Below are 9,160 nucleotides of genomic sequence, written 5' to 3' on the forward strand. Positions count from 1 at the left end.
AAAAAAAAGCAAAGTTTATTATACATTCTCGAGAGAAGGGTGTCCCACCCATCGAGCAGACAATGGAAGGGAGGAAGGCCCTTTGGGAGTGTTATGCCACAGTTTTCTTTAATTGTCCTGACTCAGTTTCCCTGTCTCAGTTACCTTAACTGTTCTGTCTCTGACCCAGTAAAACTAAGGATTATTCGCTCTCGGGTTGTAAATTAGCAAGATAAAAGAGTAGCTCTCCTGACTCTTTTATGGATTTACAATATTCCTTTAGAATATTCCAAGATAACCCATGATATCTTTACTTCTTTGTCTCTGGAATTTTTAGGTTTTATGGCTTCCCCTCCCTGATAAAAAAACTTTCCCTCCCTTTCTCTTCTTTGTCTCCAAAAATGTATTTAAGAAGTTGTTGTTCTTCATTCATTGCTGGAGAATGGCATCTGGCAGCTGTATGCTGGACGCTGGATTCTTTGGGTCCTCCAGCCCTGGGACCAATATGGATTCCTTGGTCCCAGTATACTTATCTCTGTCTGACTGGATAATCTGAGACGAGAGTCCTGTCCAGTCAATCTTACTCTCCATTAATAAAATATTAAAACCTCTCTAATCTCTCTCCTGCCTCAGTTTCTCCGGCATTACAATTTGGAGGTCCCGCCGAGATAATAGAAACTGAGAACTGGATTAGAGATTAGAGACCTCCCGGTCTCCACCTAGGCCTGAGGGGGGCTCAGGACCTGGGTCTGTTCCTTGGGAAAAGGAAGCAGTTCTTCAGTCTCATTCCGGCCTACAGTGGACAACGAAATCGATTCGGCATTTGATTCGGCATTCGGGAGAGTAAGTCTGTCTGGGTACCTTTTGCGGTACCATCTGGTTCTGGTTCTGGTCTGTTCTGTTGCTAGCAACCTGTGGTCTCAGAATAAATACCGACAGGTTTAAAAATTCTGAGATGGGTATTTTCTGGGACGCTGGAGAATATCCTCTGGGTATGTTATAACTGTGTAGTCTGTGTCATATATGTTCTATGTTCTGTGTGGTTTGTTATGTTGTTGGTTGGAAAACAACGTTGCAACTGTGCATAGTAAATTGGAGCTCCATGTTTGTTTCTGTGTGTCTGTGTTAAAAGTTAGTAAGCTTGTAAGAGATAAGGATTCAGCCTCTGTGTTGCAGGCTTAGAAAATATCAAGAACTTTGAAAAATCTTTCTCTCTCTCTCTCTGTCTCTGGCTGACTGCAGCAGCCTGTGAGAAAAAGGGGGAAAGAGAAAGTTGGAAATGGGTGGATTTGGGAAGAAACCTGATATTGGGAAACTGATGGGTTAAATCTTGAAAAGGATCCCCATGTAGGAAATTGAGTGGGGAACCTGAGGGAAGTTTTTTCTAGGGGGTCAGGAGTGGCCATATGGAATCTTCTCTGCCCCTCACCCCCCTGAGTATGTTCCTGCCGTTTTCTTTTCTTATCTGATTGCAGCAGTGCAGCAAAGTGTGATTTTTAAGGACATGCCTATGTTTCTTCATAAAGGTTTTCTTGGTTAAGAGATATGGTCGTAAATGTGATCTATACTTTGGTACGAATATTTCTAAAAGTTTAATTGCTATGTTAAAAAAAAAACCTCCTTGAATTCTTTTATGTGGAATTGGGTGTTTTGTATAAGTTTAAATTGATTGTATTGGGTCATCCTGAGGTTATTTAAAGGGCCTCTGAACATAATAGTTGTTTTTTCTTTGTCCTTTTGAAAATGTTTTTGTTATGGACAATATGCAATTTGGGATATTTTTCTATGTATTGGGTATTTTAAAAGCAAAATAATTTGTATGTATAATGTTCACTCATGTAACATCTACCTAGATATGATAATTGTTCTAAGTTGTGAACTTACTGAGACAAAATTTCTTTCTGTTATTACTGTAAGGTTATGGTAACTCTTTAAGATTTATCAGAAATTTGATTAATGACATTTGTTATTGGAGGTAAAATTTTTTGGGGTTAGAGTTAATTAGTTAATGCTATTTGGGAGTTTTAAAGCTCCACTCTCTGACAGTTACTGGGACAATTGATTGATAAGCTGTTAAAACTCAACTGCTTATGTTATGTTATAGTTATGTTCTTGAATTTTTCCTTCTGTAACTGATCTCTCTCTGATCAGAGCAATAGTCAGTAGAAACTGTTAATGCAATTCAATTATGTCGTGCCTTGCTATTTTCAGTCTGGTTATATGTAATCATTGTATCCTAAATGCTTGGGCAGCAATTTCGCCTGGTCATCTGTCTGTTACTGGATATTTGTGTTTTGTTTCAAGGTTTCTACATGATAAGTGGACAATTAACAGGGGTCTGTAAGACTGCACCTGTTTGCTTGGCCTGTAAAGCAAACTCGTCTCGTCACATAGGAAACTGCTGGCCAATCCATTTTGGCCTCCTCATATTTTGCAACAGTTTGGTGAACTGAGTCTTTCTATCTGAGACTGATCCAATCTTTATTTGCTAGATTTGTGTTTTTGTCAAATTACAGATATTGACTTGCTTCTGGAACCTGGATCAGCTTTGATCAGCTTTGATCAGCTTTGATTGTCACCATGGCACACACCCACTCTGCAAGGAATGAGAGCCTCCTGTCATTTCATAGCCTGAAGCAGAAGTTTTAAAATGAGACCATGGACTGGACCCTGCATCGACTGTACTTTGGACTGATATGAGGGACTTTGGGAATGGTTGATGACTGACTGTTAAACCTTGCCTGGATTATCTATTTCTGTGTCTTTAAGACTTGGGATGGGATTTGTTAAAACTGTGTAATTATTGCTGTTATGTTTGAGGGCTTTTTAGGAAATGCTACTGTATTAGTCTGTTATGTATAGGGATTTTGATTTACTCTTGGGATTTATATGGGGAATGGTCATTTGATAATTCCTTTCCATGAGAAAAAAAAAAGGGAGGTAGAGATAGAACATTGGGGAAACTGGTATATTTTTTTCAAAATACCTGAAAGAATGGGAACCCCTAGCTTCCTATTCACTTTGCCTTAGGCATTTCTGCCCCACCTCCTGTCTCACTAGTTCAGATTGAATTTGGATGTTTTAGCTTTGGAATCCCTTATTTTGTTAAAATTTCCCTGGCAGACTCAGTTTTTGGGATTATTTTTTTTAGAAAAGTTCTAGAACTCAGACACCTGTCCTGGGACTGGCAGTCTCTCTGATCTATTTTTTCTTCAATCCTGCAATCCCAGTTTATTAAATATTTCAGCATTTCAAAGGACCTTGAAGTTTGGCTTGAGGCACCTAAAAAGTTTGGAGTTTGCCTGCCTTGATGGTCTAACTGTGCATAATCTGCTCAGAAATCTGTATTCTAGTAGCAGCCCTGCCTGTTTCTCTGGGTGGGGACGGGTGGAGCTACTACAAGCCTCATCCTTCCCCCATGGAGAGGGCTGCCTCTCTGAATGGGCCTCGGACCCTGCTGCTTTGTAAGCAGAGACTGAGTTAAGTGCACAAATGACCACAGACCTAACTGTCCATCTCAAACTGGATTCTCTGGCTGAGGTGGTACTCCAGAACTGGAAAGGACCTGACATCCTTGCAACAAGGGAGCCTTTGTACAGCTGTTTAACTCTGGGATTATCAGGGAGAGACTTGCTCTTGCCATATGAGTCCTTACATTTTTTCTAGTTTTATTTTTGCTCGGTTGCTTTACATAGGGTGGGTCAAAGACCTCCTGGGTATCTAGAGGAAGGTGCTAAGATTCAAAGGTTTGAATATTTAGGAGAAAGAGTGTGGAATGTTATGCCACAGTTTTCTTTAACTGTCCTGACTCAGTTTCCCTGTCTCAGTTACCTTAACTGTTCTGTCTCTGACCCAGTAAAACTAAGGATTATTCGCTCTCGGGTTGTAAATTAGCAAGATAAAAGAGTAGCTCTCCTGACTCTTTTATGGATTTACAATATTCCTTTAGAATATTCCAAGATAACCCATGATATCTTTACTTCTTTGTCTCTGGAATTTTTAGGTTTTATGGCTTCCCCTCCCTGATAAAAAACTTTCCCTCCCTTTCTCTTCTTTGTCTCCAAAAAGGTATTTAAGAAGTTGTTGTTCTTCCATTCATGGCTGGAGAATGGCGGCTGGCAGCTGTATGCTAGATGCTGGATTCTTTGGGTCCTCCAGCCCTGGGACCAATATGGATTCCTTGGTCCCAGTATACTTATCTCCGTCTGACTGGATAATCTGAGACGAGAGTCCTGTCCAGTCAATCTTACTCTCCCATTAATAAAATATTAAAAACTCTCTAATCTCTCTCCTGCCTCAATTTCTCCGGCATTACAGGAGAAAGGTCAACACTTTTAATCCCTAAAGCAAATACCCCCTCCCACCACTGACCCTCATCCTTATTGACTGAGGATCTCACATTCTAAATGTGAGAACTACCCAAGAAACTGAACTTGACCAAAAAATACACAGTTACCCATATTTGACTGAAATAGGGAGACGCTGATGTCATGGGAGGATAGCAGGAAGGAAATTTAGGTATGTCCTTGACTCAATGATTAAAATCCTTCAGGCCTACTCAAACTCTGAAGTAGATGAAGCCTTACTTGATTTTGGAAGTGGCAAAGTGCAACTTGGTGAAAATGGGTCTGTGGTTATCCTCAGTAAAATACAGGATGATTTGGGAATCATTTAGAAAAGTGTAGCAAAGCAAGTAGCATTTCTGTAAATTTTCACAACTGTCTTGAAAGATCTCACCTCATCTCGTTCAATAAGTCTTTAAAGTGTTAAATAAATGTAGATAATGTTAATTCTGAACAAGATGTGAAAAAAAAATCTCTCATCAGAATTGATGTCTCATCAGGATTGATCTTGGTGGCCTTTAAAAACTGAAACAAACTTCTTAAGGTGTCTACTGAGGAAGGAGACAATTCTTTTTTTTTTTTTTTTAACTTTTTATAAAGCTTTTTATTTTCAAAACATATGTATAGATACTTTTCAACTTCCACCCTTGCAAAACCTTGTGTTCCAAATTTTTTTCTCCCTCCCTTCCTCTCAACCTTAGATGGCAAATAATCCAATATATGTCAAACATGTGCAGTTCTTCTATACATATTTCCACAATTATCGTTCTGCACAAGAAAAATTAGATCAAAAGGGGAAAAATTAGAAAGAAAACAAAATGCAAGCAAACAACAACAAAAAAAATGAAAGTACTTTTTTGTCAGTCCCCACAGTCCACTCACTGGACACAGATGGCTCTCTACATCACAAGACCATTGGAACTGACCTGAATCATCTCGTTATTGAAAAGACCCATGTCTGTCAGAATTGATCTTTGTATGATCTTGTTGTTGCTGTGTGCAATGTTCTCTGAGCCAGTTCTAAAGAATGTGACCTCTGGGAGTAGAAAAGAAAGTCAGTCAAAAGTCATTATCTGTAAAATAGAGATAATAATAGCACCTGCTTCCCAAAGTTGTTGTGAGAAACAAATGAGATAATTGAAAAGTGATTAGCACAGTTCTAGCACACAGTAAGCACTATATAAATTTTGGTTATTATTATTATCATTATTATTATTAGAATTTGAACTCCGAAGAGGAATCACTCCAGGGAAATCAATTGAATAAGCTGCATAAAAGAGAGACTTCACCCAAGGGGAAAAATGTGAGGATGTCAAAACATTGCCAGAGATATGAGATGTCTTGGTCACACCTATTGATATACTCAATGAACACTCCACACTGTCCACTGTGCTAATCGTGAAAGAGTGCACCCCGGTTTTATGGAGGTAATATTTTGTTTTGGCTATTTTCTAAAGCTGTCTCAGCAAATTATTTGTTTTGATCTAATTTTGTCTTCTTGGATGACTATTAACACATAAGCACATTGGTGGTGGACTCATGAGCTGTCATTTTAGGAGTGAGGACTCATAGAGTGCCTTATATCCTGGGGAGGTGGTAACTACAATTTTGAGGAACCATATTTCCAGTCTGAGGGAGTCATACCTATAGATGATGTATGTGTCATCTCTCCCAGGAAAATGTAAGCTCCTTGAGGGCAAGAACAATTTCATTTTTGTCTTTGTACCACTGTTGCCTAACACAGTTCCTGATATAGAAGAGGTGCTGGAAAAATGCTTGTTGATTGATTGAATAATTGATTTCCTTATTTACTTGGAGCTAATTAACTCCTTCCTTTTTAATCTCCATCCTCACATATCTTCTTCTACCTCTTCCCATTTTAGATTTCCTTCTACTAGAATTCTCTTTCCAGGCTCATTGTTAGGTGAAATATAATAGACCATCTCACTATTCAGTGTCTTAGCTTAGATCTTTTTCTTTCCCTACTCCCACCTGAGCAGCCTCAGTCCTGAATCATAAGGAGACTGGGGAAGTGATTTTTAGAAATTACAACAATACTTAAGAAATAATCTAAGTGAGCCAATGCTAGTCAGTGTTTACAAAGATTAAAGGGGGAAACAATATGTGCCTCAAGGAACTTAGAATTTGCTGGTGTGGGTTTCAGCTGTATATAAAATGTATAGAAAAGTATAATTCAACATGAAATGGGGGAGAGGCTAAAGAAAGATCAAGATAAAGTAGATAGATGAATAGATTAAATCTCACTAATTAAGACCTGACTGAAGGGTAGCTAGGACATTTATTAAGCTCTTACCATATGCCACATATTGGGCTGAGCATTGAGAATATAAATGCAAATAAAAAGAAAATCACTTTCTGCCCCCAAGAAGTTTACATTCAAATGGAGGAGGGGAAGACAACACTTAGAAGGAAATGAGAGAACAAAAGGAGGTCAGAGACTGGAGATGGGGAAGGTCATGAAGAGAAAGAAAAGTCTGAAGGCACAGGAGCAGATCCAGGACAAGAGTAAGCATGACTGGCCTGAGAATGCCTTTAAATGGAGTTTTCAGAGAGTGTTCCAAATCACTATTGATCAGAGAAATGCAAATTAAGACAACTCTGAGATATCACTACACACCTGTCAGATTGGCTAAGATGACAGGAAAAAATAATGATGAATGTTGGAGGGGATGCGGGAAAACGGGGACACTGATGCATTGTTGGTGGAGTTGTGAATGAATTCAACCATTCTGGAGAGCAATCTGGAATTATGCCCAAAAAGTTATCAAACTGTGCATACCCTTTGATCCAGCAGTGTTTCTATTGGGCTTATACCCCAAAGAGATACTAAAAAAAGGAAAGGGACCTGTATGTGCCAAAATGTTGGTAGCAGCCCTGTTTGTAGTGGCTAGAAACTGGAAAACGAATGGATGCCCATCCATTGGAGAATGGCTGGGTAAATTGTGGTATATGAATGTTATGGAATATTATTGTTCTGTAAGAAATGACCAACAGGATGAATACAGAGAGGCTTGGAGAGACCTACATGGACTGATGCTAAGTGAGATGAGCAGAACCAGGAGATCATTATACACTTCTACAACGATATTGTATGAGGATGTATTCTGATGGAAGTGGATTTCTATGACAAAGAGACCTAACTGAGTTTCAATGGATAAATGATGGACAGAAACAGCTACACCCAAAGAAGGAACACTGGGAAACGAATGTGAACTATTTGCATTTTTGATTTTCTTCCCGAGTTATTTTTACCTTCTGAATCCAATTCTCCCTGTGCAATAGGAGAACTGTTTGGTTCTGCAAATATGTATTATATCTAGGATATGCTGCAACATATTTAACATGTATAGGACTGCTTGCCATCTTGGGGGGGGGTGGAGAGAGGGAGGGGAAAAAACGAAACATAAGCGAGTGCAAGGGATAATGTTGTAAAAGATTACCCTGGCATGGATTCTGTCAATACAAAGTTATTATTAAATAAAATAAAATTAAAAACAAAAAAAAAAATTAAAAAAATGGAGTTTTCAGGAAAAAGCTCATTTATTAGAGGAGAGAGTTACAGAAGCAGGGAGAGAAGGCTGATAAGAACACTCAAGGGTCAGAAATAGAAGGAGAAAAGAAGTATTTTAGCAATATTTGAAAAGGAAGGAAGCATTTTGAGTATATTACCCCTCTGTTTTTCAACAAAAATTTACAGAAATGCTAATTGCTTTGCTACACTTTTCTAAATGATTCCCAGATCATCCTGTATTTTACTGAGGATAACCAAAGACCCATTTTCACCAAGTCGCACTTTGCCACTTCCAAAGCCCTTTATAGACAATCATCACAGCCATGGTTCTGATACCTAAACCAGGTAGGTTGAAAACAGAGAAAGAAAATTATAGACCAATCTCCCTAATGAATATTGATGCTAAAATCTTAAATAAATATTAGCAAAAAGACAATCATTTTACTTATTCTAACAATGAGTTGGTAATCTAATTATTATCCCCATTTCACAAGTGAGGAAACCGTTTTAGTAAGGTTAAATTAAGGGAGTTGCCCAAGATTACACAACTGAATGTAACGGTGAGAATATAAACAGTCTACCACCAAGTCCAGAGTGTTTTCTTTTGCTTCTTTAATTATACTGATCTAATATTATAGATTGCAGAAGGAGTAGCAAACTACTCCAGTATCTATGTCAAGAAAACCCCAGATGGTTTTGAAATGGACAAAGGACCGGCCTCCCCTCCGCTCCCTCAGTCTTAGCTTAAAGGGCCCAGAGAAGGGTCTGCTCAGCTAGATTAGGGGACTTCTTTTGCACTTCAAAGTGCCAGATCAACAATGCTCCCAAGGATATCTGTTCCATGAGGGTGGTCACCTAACCCTGATCCCTATCTATGTTAAAACATCTGCCATTGTTATCTTTTGTCCGTAAAGTGGAGTCACTGTTTAAAGTCAAAATATGCCAGCAAGGGTGAACAAGAATGCTTATAAGGCTGTCCCTACTTCAGTTGGGCACGGAACCATGCCAGAATCCTACTGGAGGTCCATCTTGGCCATGCACACCATCTAGGCCAGTTACAAATAAATTATTTCTAAATTATGAATTACTATGGTCGTCTTGAATTTTATTGCCGGGCTATTTCAGTTTCATGAGTCAGCCATGCATAATTGACAATATGTATGGTATGTAAAATTAGAGGTAGTTTTATGGAAAAACAATCCTGTTTTAGGACTGCTAGGTGGTGCAGTGGATAGAGCACCAGACCTGGAGTCAAGAGGACCTGAGTTCAAATCTGGTCTTGTTGAAGTCTAGATTTGGGGTACCT

This window comes from Antechinus flavipes, chromosome 2 (genome assembly GCF_016432865.1).
Source record: "Antechinus flavipes isolate AdamAnt ecotype Samford, QLD, Australia chromosome 2, AdamAnt_v2, whole genome shotgun sequence".
NCBI lineage: Eukaryota > Metazoa > Chordata > Mammalia > Dasyuromorphia > Dasyuridae > Antechinus > Antechinus flavipes.